This window comes from Calypte anna, chromosome 2 (genome assembly GCF_003957555.1).
Source record: "Calypte anna isolate BGI_N300 chromosome 2, bCalAnn1_v1.p, whole genome shotgun sequence".
Lineage (NCBI taxonomy): Eukaryota > Metazoa > Chordata > Aves > Apodiformes > Trochilidae > Calypte > Calypte anna.
The window spans coordinates 103,527,515-103,547,062 of NC_044245.1; the positions used below are offsets into that span (position 1 = coordinate 103,527,515).

The 19,548-nt window shown below is 38.4% G+C and overlaps 1 protein-coding gene across 2 annotated transcripts in view; it reads left to right on the top strand.

Moving 5' to 3' along the window:
- GREB1L (GREB1 like retinoic acid receptor coactivator) overlaps window positions 1-19,548 on the top strand; it is a 140,888-nt gene that overhangs the window by 54,970 nt on the left and 66,370 nt on the right. For both annotated transcript variants that reach the window (XM_030444072.1, XM_030444073.1), the window contains exon 2: window positions 7,915-8,018. The gene's annotated coding sequence lies outside the window, so the exon portion shown is untranslated. The remainder of the gene's footprint in view (window positions 1-7,914; window positions 8,019-19,548) is intronic.

The window sequence follows — 19,548 nt, forward strand, 5'->3', positions numbered from 1 at the left end:
TTCTGTCCTGTGACAAAAGAAAACCAACAGTTTGAGCTTTGAGTAGGTACAGTTCTTTATTAAGACAAAATTGTGGCTAATTTTCCAATTTTAGCCTTGGTAGTTTTTTGACTTCAGTCTGTGTATTCTTACAGACTTCTGTGTCTCAATTTTGCCGTTTTGTCCTTGTGATTAAAGTACTTCCAGACCCATTTCAGGATAAAAATCCTCTGTTCTGATAAGGAATATGGTATGACTCGAGTGTCTTGAGAGGGGGTGAGACACCTTTGTGTGTAGCATGGGAGAAGGCGGGGACAGGGTAGAGAAGTCAATGTTCTTTTATAATAATAACCTGAGAGTATTTGTAGTGTGCGTGTTCTCTGCTGGAGACTTTTAAATGCAATTAGAGCAAATGCATCTTCTGTTTGTCAAGCCCAGTGATACTTGTTCAGTCTTCTAACTGATTTAAAAATCAACAGATTTAAAAATCGTTATTAGGCCTTTAAAATGTCAGCTTCAAAAGGAAAGAGGCCAGTTTGCCTCTTTTAATTATGCTGCTTTCAGGGGTGCGTTGTTTCAGGAGCTCGTCCAAGACGTCCCAGCTTCGTTGCTTCAAATGTCACTTCAAGTATGAACAGTTTTTATAACCACACAGTAAACTCAAGACGGCCCAATGGAAATGATTTCTTCATGTGTCAAAATGACCCCTTTGTTTCTCATTTTACTCTTTTGTTGCCTGCAGCTAATCTGCTTTTGGGTTATCAGATCCTAGCATCTTACAATGCTGACTCTAGCAGCGGCATTCAGCTGGAATGCTGCCTTTTGTTTACTGGTTTCACCAGGCCTCCAGTGCTTTCTTTGGTCATCTGGTGGCTCCACTAATGTGATTTGCACTCCCAGGCTCTGCAGGTAGTCGTGGGCTTTTATAAGGGAATTAGAGGCAGGCCTGCCACCCTGGTTGCTAATGCATCCAGAGGGTATTTCTTGTTTGTGTTTTGGCTTTCCAGTGTGTTTTTTTTGTTGTTGTTTTTTTGTTGTTGTTGTTTTTTTAAATCTGTTTGCAGTTTTTGATCTGTTTGAGGTTTTTTGGAATTTCACTCTGCTCTGCTCAGACTTCAGTTCCTAAAGTCACTTTACCTGGTTGTGGTGATGTTAATTTTTTTTTTTTAAAACAAAAGTACCTAGTCCTATTGATCAGAATGTGTATTCATGTTTTCTCAGGACTTGAAATTAAATACAGAAAAAGAGATGGCTAGGCAAATACTTCACATTTATTTATTACAATTGTAATACACAAAAAATTGTTTGTGTACTACTGGGTGTACTAAGGAGAGGCAAACCTCCACTTTCCTTTGGAAAAATTCTATTAAAACCTCAAATGTTGGCAAATGTAGGGAAGTTGAAGTGTTTTGCTAAAGAACCTGCAGCTGGAATCATAAAATTTTGCAAGGACATAGTCAAGTAAATAATTCATTAAAGATCTTGAAAAACCACACAGATCTATACCTACACGAGATTTTTTAGCACACAAGGAGTTTATATTCTCAAAATATGTCAAACATCTTGTTGTACTCTTTTCAAAGTAGGGGAGAGTTTCATACTCTGAGGAGAATGTCAGATGCTGAGTAAGATGCTACTTCTTCTTATGTCCAGAACCTCTTACTTCAGTATCTTTGTGGTTTTGAGTGGGGACTAATAGAGTGATAGGTTGATTTTTATTTTATTTTTTTTTTTCAGATTATCCCTGCAGTTTTGTTAGGCCCAGTATTTGGCTTGCATAAAACCATGCACAATGTCAGTGTTTTTTAAGCTTCCCACTGGTCTAAGACTTGACCTATAGCAACAGGATCTGATTGTTTTTATCTCTTCATGAAGTGTTCTTCGTCTGTGTTATTTTAGAATGGAAGATACTGAGACTGTCATAAAACCAAAATCTGAGAAGGACTTTGGAAATAAACGGGCCCTTTCCATGCAAAAAATAGCTAATATTGAATCTATTCTCCTTACTTACCTGCCAGTCTGTGTATTTATGACAGTCTGCAGAATTTACACTGATTGGAGTTGTGTCACTGACATGTGCTGTACAGGGATGGGTCTTACGTGTAGAAGAAAGCTTTAGAAATGCAGAGGAATGTTTCAGTGTCCTGGCTTTGTGCCACACTGCTGTTTCATAGTGTAGCATTCATCTGTGATGTCTGGAAGGGGTCTATATTTCACTTACATATGAACCTGTTTATATTTTAACACATTAAGTAAATATTGAGGTACTAATTTCTCTTCAAAGATTGCCAGTACTGTTGTATTGTTGTTGAGCTGGTGATTCTGCTTCAGAAAAATAATGTAGAAATTCAGGTACGGAGTTTTTAATAGTGGACACAGAAACGAAGAGTATATTGATTGAGTTTTACTAGGCTGACAGCAGCATGGAAGGTCCTTATGACCCAGGAGTTTGTGACCCATGAAATATCCATTTTCCTTCTATTGGTAATGTATTTTGAAGTACAGAGGACTGAAAAATGGATCCTGCATGACCTAATACATCAATTATCTACAAATGGAAAATTATGTTTGGTTTATTGCTAAAATGTATTTTATATTAGTACATATAAGGGTTAGGCTTAAATTACATTCTTAAAACAAATATTCCCTCAGCACAAATTCATTAAGGAAACAGCTGATACTTACAAGTATAAATAAAATCTGCTAGATTTTTGTTTGAAATGAGGATTTCAGATGCTTGGCCATTTTGCTGACTCAGCTTCATCAGCTTGAATGCCAAGGAGAAGAAATTTTGCTTTATAAAACGTACTTGCATGTGATAGGAGGAGATAAACAACAGTGAGGAATTGGCACGTTTATTTCTAAAAATGGTAAATATCCAAGGTTCCTGAAAATGAGTCTGTAACACACACACACACCAGCAGGCAGATTTTACAGCTCTGTCCAGAGCACAGAAGGAAGATAAATCATGGCCATCCCCCTCTCATTTTTGAAATGGTTCAACCCTGGGGTTTAGCTGAAGGACTTAAGGAGTTTTTGAAGTGCAAATAGACTGGTGAAGGGTAAACCTTTTCAGAGTTTCATTTAGATGGATTTTTTTTTCTATGTGGATTTCTGGCACCAGCTGAGATCTGGAAGGCCAAAGGATTTTTTTGTTTTTGATCAATCAAGCAAGCAGAACTTGCCATGGGGGTGTACATTCTCTGCATACATATTGATCCTATTGTGTTTAAAAGTAGTTAATTTAATCGGGACTTTTTGAAACCTTCCCCAGAAAGACTTGTATTAATGGAGCTGTCATTTCAAGGTCATGTATCAGTGTCAAAACCTTAATGGCAATGACAGAAGTTACCTACAAGTGTAATGACAACATTTCAGTTATTCCATGTAAAAATCACATCAAATAGGAACTAATTGTACATAGGTGCAAGTAAAAATATTCAGTTTCAGTTGAAAAATGTTGCTGTCATTAAATGATTTTCAGAGCAGTCTGGTGTTACCAGACATCAACACCTATAGTTGTGTCACTGTTCACCACTGTTTGTATTAGTACCCTTGACCTGCCCCTTTGCATAGGGAGTTTGAGTCCAAGAACTTATTTTACACCTTGTCTCTTCTAGCAAAATGGCTGTAATGTCAGTGGTTTTATTAAGGGCTCTTCCTAGTAGTTTTGACCTTTTACCTCACTCTTTGTCTTGTTTAAAAGCAGCAGTGCGCAGAAGATGGATTGCATAGTAATTATAAACACTTCTTTCTACTGTGATAAATATTTGGAGATACAACACGTAAGGGCTGTCTCTATGATAAGATTCCCATTTGAGTGCAGAGTACAGATTTTACAAGGCAGGATATGGTTTACTACTTTTTGGTCTATATCTGGTTCCAAGATCTTAGATGATTATTTTTTTAATATGAAAACATATCTTTTCAAGATTTTTCCTCTGAAGACGTTCAATGCAGACATTGTTATTTGCTTTTTTGATTTGATTGGGCTGGAAGGAGTTTCAGAAAGTTATCCTGGATATAGAAACACTCAAGTTACAATAGTGCTGGTATTGAAAATTTCACTCAGATCCCTTTGCAGAACGTGCCTGTAAATCTCCCAAACTCAGTTCTCTGATTGCTTTTCTTCCTGGTAGTTGTGATGTGCCTTAAGCCCTGCCACATGCCAAAGACCAAGGTTCCAGAGCCATGTGGACTGAGCAGGCTGAGATGTGAGCAGTCTTTCATACAACTCTGTCGATCATATGCTCTGCAGAGTTTCATATGTGCAAGTGTTTCCCTCACTGTTTCCAAAGGTCCAGAGTTGGGATCATTTTTAGGGAGGACCAAACTTGACTGGTAGTTTAATTTCTATATATTGGATGTCCAAAATGGTACTGCATGGCATACCATGGGAAAATCACCTAAATCCTAAGTGTTGTATTTATGCCTTACTTCTGTGCCTACAGTCTGGTGGTTTGATGTTGTCCATGCTATGAAAGCACAATGGAAATATTCCGGATCAAGACAGGGACCTAAAATCATAACAACACAAATCAATAAGTGTGTTATATCTTGATAATAAATAAGGCTTAAGAAGGGCATATTGTGATTGTTCCCTGACTTCACACCGAAGAGAAGACATTTGGTTAATAGGCCCCCTATCTTGTCTTTTACAGCTCTAGCTTTTATGTCCATGAAACTCATGTGCTGTCAATCTCATGTACTGTAATGATGGTTATTTCCTGTAGTGTTTGAAAACAGAACATGAGATGCTGTGTAGAGCTCTGCTGAGAGAGAAGGGGATTCTTTGCATCTTGCTGTGGAGAAGGGATTCCCAGCATTTGTGGCATCACTTTTGCCAGTATCTCACTGGGAGATGCTAATATGACCTTTCCTTTGTTAACTAAGAGATTTCTAGCACCACCCAGAATTTTTCTCTCTTCAGCAAATCTTGTCTCACTGGCTGGGTAGAGAATTTCGAGCAGATTGCAAGTCAGCATTTTTTGCTTTAGTCTTATTAGGCATAGAGTGTGGATCTTCATTTGGTAACAAAGTTGTTCTGCATTGACTGTTAGCTTGGAAAATCTGTCTTTCTAATTTTATTTTTTTTCCTAAATGGTTTGTGCTCAGATGTCAAAATACTGAGTGGCTGCTACTTGCAAATTACAGCTTTATCAAGCAGCCATGACATTAAAGTAATCTTATTCAGGTTACAGTACGTATTAGTCAAGGGCATTGGCTTGCATGGTGATTCTGAATTCCTGTAGAATTTAACTGAGCAACAGCTGGTCTGTAGGACGTGAAGATTTTAACAAGGTAATGTTTGTGTTTTGGTGAAGGACTTGTGTGACATGCTGCTGAGACTGTCCCAAAGTGCCTTCTTCCTCGATTCAAGTCTGTAGGGACCCTGAGACAGTGTTTGTGTGAAATTTCTCCACTCTCTCTGCACCTTTTGATTTTATCACAGGGCAATTCTACAAAATTCTTCTGGGGTAATAGGAAAAAAAAGGACATCAGCATCACTAACAGCTACAAGAGAAAGAATATTCTTTTTGGTCTTTGATTGTGTAGGATTCCTTTTCCCTGCAGTTGTTTTTATTTTTTTCTTTTTATTTTCTTTTTCTTCTTTTTCTTTTTTTTTTTCACTTGAGAGAGGTTTATGGTGCTATGTCCATCAGGATAACCCTGTCTTAGAGTTGAAGTTGTATTTCTCCCTGAGTTCCTAGAGGTGATGTTATCTTTTGTTCACTCAGCAGTATGGTCTTTCCTAAGAGCATCTGTCACTCCAGGCATTGTAAGATGGATGAGTCTCAAGTGAACTGCTGTTTGAAGCAAATGGTGAAAATAAGAAAAGACAAGGGGACTGGGGGTTTTCAGAGGGGGCAGACAACAAGGAAGCACTGTTAGAAATCAAAAGTAAGTCAGGCGGTAGTGGAAGAAAGAGCCAAGATAGATCACGTATTTGCAGATCCCACAGATCTTGGAAACTAAGATTGGTGGTTGCTGAATTCTGAAGAGATCTCCTGTGTCTTGGCTAAAAATGCCACTGATGTGTTTCCTACTTCATTTGCAAAGGGAAGATCAGAAGCAGATGATCTGAAGCTCAGATGAACAAATTGTGGGTTTTTTTCCTTTGTGTTGTAAGGTTAGGACAAATTCATGCTGCCAATAATCAGAAAAAGGGTTAGTGATATTGTGTGTGTCTTAAATATGGTGTGAGAATCTGTCAGTACTGGGTGGGCACGTAACAGTATAAAACCAAAATATCTTGGTGGCAGTTTAGCTTTTGGAAAAAACAGTGAACTTAAAATTCATAGCCATTTGTATGTCAGGTGGTACTTAATGTTTTTAAAAGAGGGAAGATTCTCTGCAGTATTTCTGAACTAGCCAGAGTAATTAAGTTACACATTTTAATAGAAAATGATGTTGAAAAAAAAAAAAAACAAAACAACCCAAACTCCAAGGAAACTGCCCCCAAGCCACTGATAAGCAAATCCATCCCTCCCCCTCCCAGCCACGCTGAGCAAAGGTCTGTGTTTGCAGAAGCAGCTGGCTAAGGACAAAAGGCACTTACAGCCCACTGTGTGTCAAGGTTTGGGAAGAGTCCAGGAGGATCTTGGCTTGAAAAATTATTTTGTCACTCTGTTGGCATTGGTCCATAAGGCAAAGCACTGGTTAAAAGGAGAAGAAATTAAGATGATTACAAGCTTTAAAGCTTCACAAATGGTGGAGTATCTCTCTTCTCAATGGATGTAAATAATAGATGAAAGACAGAGTGACAACAAAGGATCAGGGCGTTTAAGAGAATGTGTGCAGCCTGAATAGAGGTCTTTGGCCTAGGGCCAAAGGTCTTAGCTTTGAGTGTAATTAGAAGAAAATACAAAAATGTCATTACTAGCAGGTGAAATGTTCAGCACGTGTCTGAAAAATAGCAATTTCAGAGCCAGGAGCTGTTGGAATTGGATTACTGGCATTCTGCAATCATGGAAATCTCCTACAGTCCCCTACAGTTTGGTTGGAAACCAAGTGTGTTATCCTTGTTGTTCACCTGAGATGGGCTCACTGTTAGCATGGTGGGGATGCTCAGAGCAGGGTAGCACTGGTGGGCCCAGGCCTTTCCTCAGAACACAGCAACCCTACCCAAAACCTTTCCTGAGTGAGAGAGAAGTCAGGGTTATAGCTGCTCTCTCCTAATCAGGCTGATTTTTTAAAAATGGAATGAGGGAGAGGAAGCTTAAAGTTATATTGCTTTTAATTTTGAAACCTGAGTTTTGAATTCTTGGTGTTCAGCTGAAAAAGATGTGTTCCTTCTGGTTTTGACAAGCAAGCCCAAGGCTGTGGTCCCAGCTTCAAGCCTAAAATCCCATTTGTGAGCAAAAAAATTCTCTAAATCTTTTGGCAAAATATTGTCCATTTCTATTGAAAAAAACCAAAACAAAACAGGTTTTGTGCCTAAAAAAGTCTTCTCAAAGTCAAGTCATTGATAATTTAAAGCTTTTTCTGATGTTAATTACTGTTCTGTATGGCCCTAGGTATTTTAGGAGTTAATCTTTCCCCCCATTTAGGTTGTTTCCTTTTTAAACGAATAGTAAAATAATTACTTCTACATTATTATCTATTTTCAGGTTTCTGTTACAGTTAGTTTTCTCATATTGATGTGCTAAGCCTCTAATATTTCATATAGCAACTTCAGTGCCAGAAATGTGCAGATTCTGTGACAAACTTGAGCTTTGCTTCTGATTGAATGTAGAGAAGCACCCATGCAGCTTCAACCCATTATTCCTATAAACAAAACGTTGCTTTTTTAAGTGGTCAGCCCTCTTCCCCCCCTTCACTCCCACTTCAGTTTTCACCCTAGACCAAGTTATGATGGGCAGGTTTTGTTGTTCTTTTATAATCTATATGCTGGCATTAGTCATTCTAATTTTTTTCTCCCTTCTTGTTTTTCAGGTGTTCAGGAGTTGTAAGCAATTTTGCAACAAGGCTTCACACACTCCTAGCCGCATCCTTTAATCATGACTGCATTTCAAATAGGTTAAAAGGAATCTGAGAAGGTACTGTACTTGCCTTTCCTAACAGACAATGCATTGTATTTTTGTGCTCAGCGTCTGTGTTTTCACTTCCATCAGCTGTATTTTAGGAACAGTGTGGACTGTAAATAACAATTTTATTTTTGCTTTGGGCATGTACAACATCTACGTTCTTCAAAAATCTTAAAAGCCAGTACATTTAATTAAACAGCCTCCACCCAAGAGGGCTGATCTGTGCTCCTAATTTTTTCCTTAGATATCCACAGTGAGGTCAACTTCATTATTTAATGACACTTCTTTTGAAGCTGTAACAATTTTCTTCTGCTGTTTCACTTAGAACCACTGCAAATACCTAAGCAACTATCTAAATATATGCACTTGGAGGGTGGATGTTTGTTTATTTGTTTGTCCTCTCAAAGGGGTTTAAAACAAATGGGAAGAAGAATGCAGATCTTTGTAATGATTGGGATAGATTTGTGCTTCCAACTGAGATTCTCACAGGTCTTTTTTTCTTTCTTTCTTCTGACTTCTAAAAGGGGGGAGGTTGGTCTGGAGATACAATATTGGGCTCGCATAGTTTCTTGTTGCATTTAAAAAGCCATCCTACCCAGAAGGCTGAAGATCTATTCCTGCTTTATGACCTGTTGTATCCCTGGGGCAAGGGCAGCCCTGAGCAGAGCAAGGGGGTCATGGCCACATTCCCCTTTCCAAGCAGTGCTGGTGGGTTCCCAAAACCTTCCCAAAGTAACATTTTGCTCAGCAGTATTTGGGGCATGGTCGAGGAGGGGAATAGGGAGGGGGAACCTCTGGGATTTTTGCTTCACCAGGTGCTAGGAGGAAGCAACATTAGCCTTTTTGATGGGGGGGAGGCAGAATCTGTGGCCCTGAAGTTAGGCTAAACAATTGGGGAGGTCAAAGGACAGCTGAGTGCGGTCAATGAGACACCCTGGGGTGTATTTTGTTACTTAGTAAAAGGAGCAGCATCCTAAAACCCTAAAGGATTCTCTTGAAAATCTGTGTTGTGAAAAGGTTTTATGAGTCTGATGGCAAAAAGTGCTGATTTAGCTAAGGAATGCTTGCTTTTGTCTAAATGAAAGGCTAATCCTTACCAAATGTTGGCAGCTATTATAGTGCAGTCAATGCAGGTCTGAAAGGACAGTTAGAGTAGAAGTGTATTTTGGGATCCCAAATGTTCATCATTTTAATGGTGCTGTAACTGAAAAGATTTCTGAACTTTCACCTTTGATCCTAAAATGTATATACCATGAGTGAAATACTTGAAAAAGTAAAAACCTCCACTTAACAAATTCAAAGACTTGGTTTGGGGAGCTGTGCCTGCCTGGTTACTCTGTATCCCCTGATGAATTTGCTTCAGATTACCAGGGCACTGCCTAGTTTAAAGTGTAACTTTTAAAAATCTGCTAAAATTTGTTAATTGGTTGGGAAAAAAATGTGCTTTTTTTCTGCTCTGGAGCAATTCTAGCTGTTCTTGTTACAAAGCTCACAAAAAAAAAAAACAAACCCACCACCAAACAAACAAAAAAAAAAAACCCACAAAAAATCAAAGGATAGGTTTTGAGCAATTAATTCCTACAATTTGTTTAGCACGATCTTTCTTGAAAGCGACAGCTTATTAACACTTAACATTTGCCATAGAAACAGATAAGAAATCAATGTCAGAGCCAAGACCTTGTAAATAACCCGAAAGGAAATGTAATAATGGCTGTCTTCACCAGAGAGGTGGTGGGGGAAGGACGGGGCATGTGGCAGAAAAGGTTCAGTGCTTTTTGTTTTCCTTTGGAACGGGTGGGGGGTGACTGCAAGACACAACCCGGGGCCTCCGACTCTTTGGCCCTACTGTCTTACACAAACACTCATTGTCGAGTTAGGAAGAAAAAAGATAGCCAGGAGCCAGCATTTGTGCCAGTGGTGGTGTTTTTACAGTGGCTAACTGGGTGTTTTATCATGATCTTTACAAGAACACCCATAAGACGGGTGAAAAAGAATAAATGGCATCATTTTTCAAGGGGAAGAAAGTGAGCAAGGACATTGACGAGTAGATTTGTTTTTCAAGAACTGTTCCTGCAAATATAGCTCTCCAAAGTGTTTAATTTTTAAACTCTTCAGAAGTACTCTATGCTGATGCTTAGCACTGATTTATGTCAAGGTTAAGGCACCTTTAAACAAATAAAATTGGGAATGGGTAAACCTCCTAAAATACAAATCACCAATTAAACACAGAAGATGTTTGCACAGCATTCATGTTGCTACAAAACTGACACATGTCTTGAAATTCTCCTGATAACCCCTTTTAAACTCATCAGGACATGATATCGTGTGTGTTTAAGGGGAACACAAGGGAGTGGCTAGATAGCATAGAGATGGAAGGTCAGGCCTTAACTTTGACTTTCTAGGCTTTAGCTTCAGGCTTTTGCAATAAGACAACAGCAAATGAAGAAAGGATTGAAGTGATTTATTTATCAATGCTATTGAATTGGCTTTTGCCATAGGAACACAATGAGATGTCTGTCTGAGTTTGTTTTCAGCTTTGACCCTAAAAACAATGAACCTCACATTTTACTCATATCTAGATGGAATTAAGTGCTATATAAAATAAACTGTATACTCCTAACTGCTTAGCAAAATACTTGTGTGGACTACAATACTTAATTTTGTTTGTATCCCTAGAATTTAATCACTCAAAGTATGTGAAATGGCAGTATATGGCTAACTAAGATTTTTTTTTCTTACTGGAAAAAATTGTTCTAAATCTATGAAGTCTTTATCAGGTCTTTGTTGTGGGTCTTTTTTTTTTTCAAGTGGATCTTAGCTCACAGTGAGACTTTTATGCATAGTATTTATGCTCTGCTGAGGCGGGAGTAACAATATTATGAACACTAACTTCTTGAGTGTAGTATGTTTTTACAGGAATTTTTATTTGCATATCTTCAAAAATCCATAGAACCTGGACGTAAATTTTCTTTTACTGACTCACTAAGCCAAAATAGGAAAAAAAAGAGCAAATGTATCATCTCAAGCAAATAATGTGTTTTATTATAAATTTTTCCTCTTCCAGAACCTAAAGACCCCATACCCAATTTATTGTAGGGGGTGATAAGTTGCATCATAGAACACATACAAGTATTAGAAATAGGAAAGTGTTTCCTTCTCCTGCTAAGTGTTAATAGTATGTAACTTTGAACTTCTCCATTTCTAAGAAAAGATGTTTGTCTTCGCTAAACCTAAATGTAATTGTAAAAGAAATCCACTTGTGGACATTTATCCCACAAATATCTGTTTGGATTCCTAAGTATCTAGAAAAGGTAGCTTGGATGTCAAAGCTCTTCTTAGATATATCCCTGGATGTGACATTAATGTTTTGTTCTGTTGATTGCCCCTTAGTTGCAAATTTTGCATGAACTGAAATCTAGGATGTTGCAGAAGGCCTAGCAGTGATGTGCATCTTTGATCTCAATCAGGGGCTGCCTCTGTTAATTTCAGAGATTCTGGACAGAGCTTTGTTTATTTTACAGAAGAATTTGTGGTATTCTGGGGAGGGGAGGAAGTAGAGTCAGCTTTGACACATGAGGAACACATGTTGTGCTGAAGGAAAATGAAGTACACTGCAAAGCATTCTGCACCTTCAGGTTCATTTCCACTAAAATACAATGTAATAAATGTATTGGGTTTTAAAACAGAAATTCTTCCAGCAATTTAGACACTGATTCCCAGCAGCAGAGACATTGCAAAAAATGTCTGAAGCTTGGTATTACATGTAGGTTGAAGCTGATTGTTAATGGTTTTGACCTATGCAGAGTTTTCTTGTCTAGTGTGTTGCTTTTTGCACAGCAATGGCCCTGAAAACAGATGGCTTTGCTGTTCTTTTTTGTTGTTGTTTTTGTTTGGTTGGTTTTGTTTGGGGTTTTCTGGTTTTTTTGGTTGTTTTCTGTTTCTGCATCAATGGACTAAAAGTGACTGCAGAAGAATGCTGTTAGATACGGCTCTCAATCTGGAGATTGCATGGGAGCTTCAGATAAGAGAAGAATTGGGGTTTTTTCCTTTCTAAAACATATTCCAAGATCATATGGACAGGAATGTGATCATTTGGACCTATTTTAAAATGGTATTTTCTGAAGAGCTGCACACGAATGTGCTCCAAGTACACTTTATAAATGTTTTAACAAAAGCTCTCCACAAAAGAAGAAAGCTTGTTTCCATCTTTGGTGGCTCCTTTTTCAGAGGTGATTGTTTCCAAGCCTTGTAAAAACAAGAGCTCTCTCTGAGTAGGCTTGTTGTCCCATAGAACTCTAGGGAAGAAAACAGTATTTTTTTTGAGGAGGTGAGGAACCCACAGCCCACCTTACTGTCTTCTATCTGGATGTGTTAGTGAAGACAAGTTTGATTACTTAAGACTTCCTTTATTACTCTGTGATTTAATTTTGGTTTTAATTTACAAATCTGTCCTAGGGATTTGTTTAATCATCTTCCTGGAGAGGGAAAGGAACAAAACTTGATGGTTCTCTTGGCAGGATCAGGATTATGCACTTCAGAGATGGGGATGTGGGAAATGCTGCATGTGAGGCTCTTGGGTGCAGGGTGTTCTCCTTTGTACAGTGTCACAGAGACTGTCTGCTTTTCAAGGCAGTAACCCCAAAATTGCTTTCAGGCTGAATATTTGAAGAACTGCTGTGCTACATTTCCAGCTCTGCCAGCTTCAGGGGAGGTGGAAACGATTGCTAATAGCAAAAGAAAGGCTGAAGTTTCCGAAGTCCTACTTCAGTGCTTAATTTTTAGTCTGTCAGAGCTGTCACAAACCAGAACATGCATCAGATAAGATGAATACTGTGGAAAAAAAATATTGAGTGGATGTTCCTGAAGAATTGGGTAATCTTGGTCTGGGAAGCTTAAGTGACAATGTAATATGTATTACTGTTGTGCTTGTTACTCAGAAAGATTTTTTTAGTAGCATTGTTAGTATATATTGCTAGAATTACAATTTTCAGAATAAATGATGTCCCTGCAAAATGACCAGGAATCAGTTTATATTGCTTGGCAATAAAAATTTTCTTTGCCTTCCTTGTTTAGTACCTCTTTAATATGAGAAGACTTTAAAAAACAAAACAAACAAACAAAAAAAACTTGGGGAAAACACATTTACTGCAGATGGAGATACCTACCATGATTTTTATTAAGGATTTTTCTGATTAATGCTTGTACAATCTGGTGTTGACGCATGTCAGAATGGATTATGTTTTAGCTTCTCTTCTCTTCATCTTAGTGGTGAATTTTTATGCTGCTTTCCTCTCAAATAGTGTGATTTTGGCTAGCAGGCTCAGGCTTAAAAAATGTCAAGCAGTGTGTTTCCTGAAGTTCCTATATAAATGGTAGCTTGTGTAGAACAAATAGAAGTCCACATATAAATATATTTTTTAATGGTGTAATAGACAGTGTTGCACTGAAATAAACACTGTCTGTTAAGATCAGGTTTCAATTAAGTGATGCATCTGAAAAGATAGTTTGCATTAAAGATTATTGTAAACTATGTAAATGTTTTATATCTCTAATAGTTCTTAATAGTCTGTTTTAATTAGCAATTGCTAAATATAGTTGTTAGCTAATAAGAATAAGATCCAAGTATTACTAGTAGAATATATGTATTGTCAGTGAATGACTGTAAACTTCTGTATATGCAAAATATATAACATTAACAAAGTTTCAGGAAAAATCTTTTAGGTTTGGAGACAGGTACCAATTTTGATCAAATGATTTGGGGAACAAATGTGAGCTCAGGAAAACATTTCAGTAAGCAGTAAAATGCTACATGCTATTACAGATATTACTTTTACCTACTGTGTTATTAGCTGTGGCAGCTGAAAGGATTCAAACATGTACCTTCCCTGACTGTGCTAATGCACTAAGTTGTTAGGAGAATAACTCATAATTCATATCTGCAACTAGCTGCAAAATCAAAATTACACAGCAACTGCATGTCTTGATTCCAGTGCTGGGATAAAGCATCATTAAAGATTTTGTTGTACTTCACTGGCATTGAGAGGGTGGCTAATAGTCATATTGATTTAGAGCAGAGAACATAAACAGGGAAAGCTATGTATGAGCATGCTTGTTTTAATGAGGGAGGCTGAGATTTTCAAAAGTGCTCTATAGTGATTTATTTGTGCTGCCTCTGCAATGTATGTGTGAGCATCTGAGTGTGAGCACATGCTCCTTTTAAAATAATGAAGTATTTTAACATTACCAAAACTTCAAAATTGAAACCTAGGTTTGCATGGTGATAATTTTTTTTCTCACCTAAATGTTCTTCTCATAAAAGAGAAGAGAAAATTAATTTCTTCTCTTGAAGGTGCATAGTTCCATTCCCTATGTACATTGTGAAGAATCCCAGTAGCTTAAAAGGATTTGCTCCATCTACAAATTAATTTTAAACCTCTAGAAAACCTTCACAGTAGCTTTTCTGCTAATTTCATCACATCATTTAAAAGGGCTCTAAAAAGCCAGTCAGAGTAGGTTAAATCAACCTAATTAAATCCTGAAAGCCTCTGTATCATGAAGGCTGTAGGCCTATTCATGTAAGGCTCTCGCTCCACTATGATCCTCTCATTCTTAGTCATACACTACTGTGCATTTCTTTTTTATTACTGGCAACTGAATTTTTAGTAACTCCTCCACTCTTTCATAGTGTTCGTTTTCCCATCTGTTGTTGCTTTACTTTCTGATATTGTCCACAACCCTGTGAATCACCTTTCCATGTAACACCCAGGGATGCAATGGGAGCAGACTACAAAGCATATGTACATGCTTCTAATACTGTAAATATAAAAAATTGTTTACTTACTATTGCTAATTAAGTTGCTTTTTTACAGAGTGGGAAGGCGGAGAAGGAATAATGAGGGAAATGATATATTCAAGAAAGCTTGAGGAGTGGGGGGGAAGCTTGAGTCCCTATGTGGGTAGACAAGAGTGTAAAAGTATATGGGTGTGTGCAAGTGGTGGCAGAACACATTTGTGCCCATAAGCATTTACATGCATAAGATGAGCTTTGCTCATGAAAACAAACTGTGCGTGTACAGCACAGTTTTTTATACTAATTTTACATTAGTAAATTTAGCAGTGGAAAAGTAGAAAAGGCATTCCTGGATTTTGAGAACCCTGCAGCTACTGTTTTGCTACATTAGTGTTTAAGTCTCTATAAAGTACTTTTCAATGTAGTTTTCCATATACAGGTAGGCATAAACAGCCTTGAATGCTTCTAGCATAGCATAATTTATTCACAGAACTGATCCTCTGGAATTTTTGCATATTGTGTAGTCACTGGAGGTGCGTTAATGTAAATTAAGTAGTGAGATATTGTTATTTATTTCCTCTGCTTGTTGCCTCTCCTTACTGATGAATTAGCATTCACTGAAGTTTGGCACATACCTAATCCTAAATTATCTCAGTTCTTACTAGAGGAATGGTTCAGCATCCCCAGTGCACTGATTGCAGCATTTTTCCTTTTGCTGTGCCTTAAGAGTTCAGCCCACCTGAGATGTGACATTTCTTACCTGAATGAGAGCCATAACCTGAAGAAAAGTAAAGCCAGTGCAAGGTCTGTACCATTCTTGTCACAAAGCTTCATGTGCAGAAATCTTTCAAAATGACTGCCAGCTCCAGTCTGGGGGTATGAACTGATTGTTGGGTTTATATATTTTCTAAGTACACAGACTTAACCATAAAACAGTGTTGTAAAACTTCAGATTACCAAAGATTGCATCTAACAATTCTGAGATAATTTTATCAGAACATTGGAAAGATGATGGAAAATGCAGGATGTTAGAATTAAACACAATTGCTGAACTTGAAACTTAAAATTACTGGACTGCAATTTTGTAAATCTTGACTTGAGCTGGACTTGGACTGATTTCTGTGCCCTTACACCTTCCAGTATGTGCTCTGTTTAACTGTAGCTGTAAACTCTTCATTATATGTACAGCTCAGTAAATAATACTGTTAAAAAGAACAAAGGGCACAATTCAAATTTTATGTTAAAAAAAGTGAGCTTGTTCAATTTAAGTTAAAGTTACCAAGATCATCCTGAATTCAGGTGTGAATTTTACCTTTAGTATGTTTTTTTTTGGTAAACTGTCTGGCATCTATGGGAATGGTATTGGGGAGGAAAGGGTGGAGCAGTAAAGGCTCCATATTAGCACCACTTGTAATTTGCTTTTAGCTTCATGTTGTGAGGGAACAGCTACCCTCTTCCATCATCCTCCATGTAGACATTTTGTGTACCCTTTTTTCAGTCTTCTTCCAAGGAGTTGTACAAATCCTAGGTTATCTGATGCGCTGCTCCAATTACAGATGCTATTAATTGGGCAATAAGAGAAAGAACCTTGTCAGGAATATAATAGGTGTTCTTGATCGTTCCCATTTCTTTAACACACTAGTGACAACATCAGACTGAAAGACAATTTTCTTCACATCAAAATGAAAAGTGAAAAGGAAAGGAAATTCCACTGTAAACAGAGTCAATACAAACAAATAATTAATTTTTCCTCAATGATTTAATGAATGAATCATTTATCTGTCAGTTGCCACATAGGCAAGGTGGTAAACTCTTTTGCATCTGAATTTGGATTTCTCTAACCAAGACAAAAGCAGGGTGAAAAGCTCAGGATCTTGAAAGGACTGTGAGGGGGAAAAGGGATCTTGCAAAGGTTATGAGATAAGAGGTCTGTTAATGAGACTACTCTGCCTTGACCTCTTGTATTGACACACACATAAGTCTTTCCCCACTAAATGCTACAGTTAGTGCTGGATATTTACTTTTGGCTTCAAACTCTACATTTTTAATTAGCATATATATTTGTTACTGCCATTATTAACTGCCATCCTTTCTGCTATATGCTTGCTCATGTTACATCCTAATGATGCTCTAATGGGAAAAAAATGCTGCTCCCAGAACATCAATAAGAGTGATGTATAAAACAGAAAATGCTGGCTGTACCTGAAACAACCAGTTCCCAAACAATTCGACAGCATAAATAGATTCCTGGTCTCTCTTTGACTGAGATAACCCTCTGAGATATACAGAAGCTGTGCTGGTCCTGGCAGTGCCTTTGTGAAGGAACTTGCTTTCTTTCCCTTTGAAGAGAAACTTTCCTGTGGGGTTAGGCCAGATCAGAAGCCAGATTATGTGTTTTGGAGAACACAATTACATCATTAGGTTAAACACAAAGTAAGGACTTGATAGAGCTGACTTAATGGAGGGTGTTTGCATCAGATTCATCATTCGCTATCAGGTAATTGTGAAATTGCTTTAAGCCATAACAACAACACTCACCCCCTCCCTCATCCTCCAGTTCAGTTCCTCTCCTTTAAAGTCTCTGGGGTCATGACCCACCTGGAGGCCAAATATGCGGTATCTGGTGTACTGAATGATCTGATTATATTTTTACTAGCAGAGCCTTCAACCCAATGTGCAGTTCTACTCCACAAAGCTGCTGGGTAACAATCCACTTTCCAGAGGTTACTTTTTTTTTTTTGGTATGTGAAGACTGATTTTTCTGACTAATAGCAAGCAGTGTTTACTGAACTTACACACTGCAAGGCTTCTGGAGCTGTCAGGAAGCTGGGGTCAGGTTCTTCTTGAACATCCAGTGTCATATTTCTGCACAGATCTTTTGAAAACCTGGATGACAGCATAGGACAAGATTACTTGATTGAACTGACAAGACTTTCTTGTAAGTTCAGCTTTGGGGCTTGAAGAGTCACCAGAATTTCCCTGGGTCCTTCACCACGGAGTTAAGTGATGCAATACTGAAAACAATTGTTTGAAAATTTTATTTACTTCCATTTCTGTCTGCCTGAAGCTCACAGCAGCTGTAGTTTTGTTTTCTGCAATTAATGTCTGTATTTACTGTTTAATTAAAAACTATAGCATTAGTACTTTTTAACTTGGGGTCAGGTTAGTGGAATTTGATGATTGCCTTGTTTGTGAGTCTTTGCTAGGACTCAGACTGAGATGTGAGGGCTGCCTTCCAGCAAATCTATCAGTTAATCCTCCAGTTCAGTGATGGGCCACTGCAAAGAAGACTTGAAGTAGGCTTTGGAAGTCTGCTTTGAAGAAACATAGCAGCAGTGGGGGCATGTTGGGTATGAATCATAATGCCTTAGTATCTGGATCTTTGCAGAGAAGTTACCTGAGTAGGGATAGAAGCTGGAGGTGCAGGTGATCTGAATGCTAGGAAATTCTCCTCTTATTTCATGTTTTGCTGCTGATTTAATTTTGAAATTATTAAATTTTAGTTGTGTCTTATCTCTATAGTAAATTTTAAAGACATGAAATGAAAAAACTGTCTGCCTGAGAAGAGTGGCAAAATTGGTGAGGTGTAGAGGGGAAGCCTGGAGAGTGGCTGTTGTCAAATGGATTCTTATCCCTTGGTGGGGTGGTGGCAGGGAAAGAGAGAAATATACAGCAGTAGATCTTACTATACATATGTGTTCTGCATAATGCACATAGTAACGTCCTTCAGAGTCCAACCCAAAACAGAGCTCAGAAGTTTCCAAAGTAGACAACCTATGATTTACACAAGCATGCAGTAGTGCTGCCAAGAGATGAAGGGTGAGGGTTGGAATACTATTACAGATGTGCAAATTGCTCACCACTGGGAATCTAACCAGCTCTGCACTGAGCTAGCTACAATTAGTGAGCATGTAGAGCCAGAAATAATTATATACCCTCAAATCAAACCTCCTGCCCATTAGAAACCTCTTGGTGCTCCCAAGTAGGCCCCAGTATAGTTGGGTCCAGTAGGGCTGGGTACAGGACAGTGCAAGTGAGGGTGACAGGAGGGCAACAGTGCGGGGAAGTGTTGACAAAAGAAAAACTGGTGTGTGAGATGAGGGAGCAGCTCCTTGATCAAGTCCAGCTCCATTTTCTGTCGCATACTGTACCAGATAGTCTCAACTGCACCCAGCCTGGCACTGTCTTTCCCATATCCCCCTGAGCCTGCTGGCAGTATGTCAGATGTGCAGAATTTTAGGGAAAACTTGCCTTAATTTCACTCTTAAAAGCAACCGGCTTTTTTTTCTGTTTTATTTTTATTGAATGGCCCCATAGAGTAGCGTGGGACAGGCGTATTATTTGGATAACATTTTTTAATCACGAGCATTAATTTAGTTACATTAAATGTCTGTCTTCGGTCACATTTAAATGCAGATACAGCGGGTACATGTCTTAATAACAGATAAAAGTTTGTGGGTTTTTTTGTTTTTTTTTTTTTCCTCCAGCCTCTTGGTAGCCTCCTAAACCCCCCTCCACACACTGGAGCCCATTTAAAAGCTCCTCAGACTCCTGCTGCCTCTGCTGCGGTGTTCTCGGTGCGAGAGCTGCCTCCCAGGCGACGCTGGTAGGAGGAAAGCAAAGCCCTTCCGAATGGCACCGAGCAAGCTTTTTTGGGGGGGTAGATACAACAGCTGAAACACTTCAGGCATCAATACCTCGAACTGGTGACCCTGGCTTTTAGGCAGGAGGGATTAGGATGCCACCACCCGA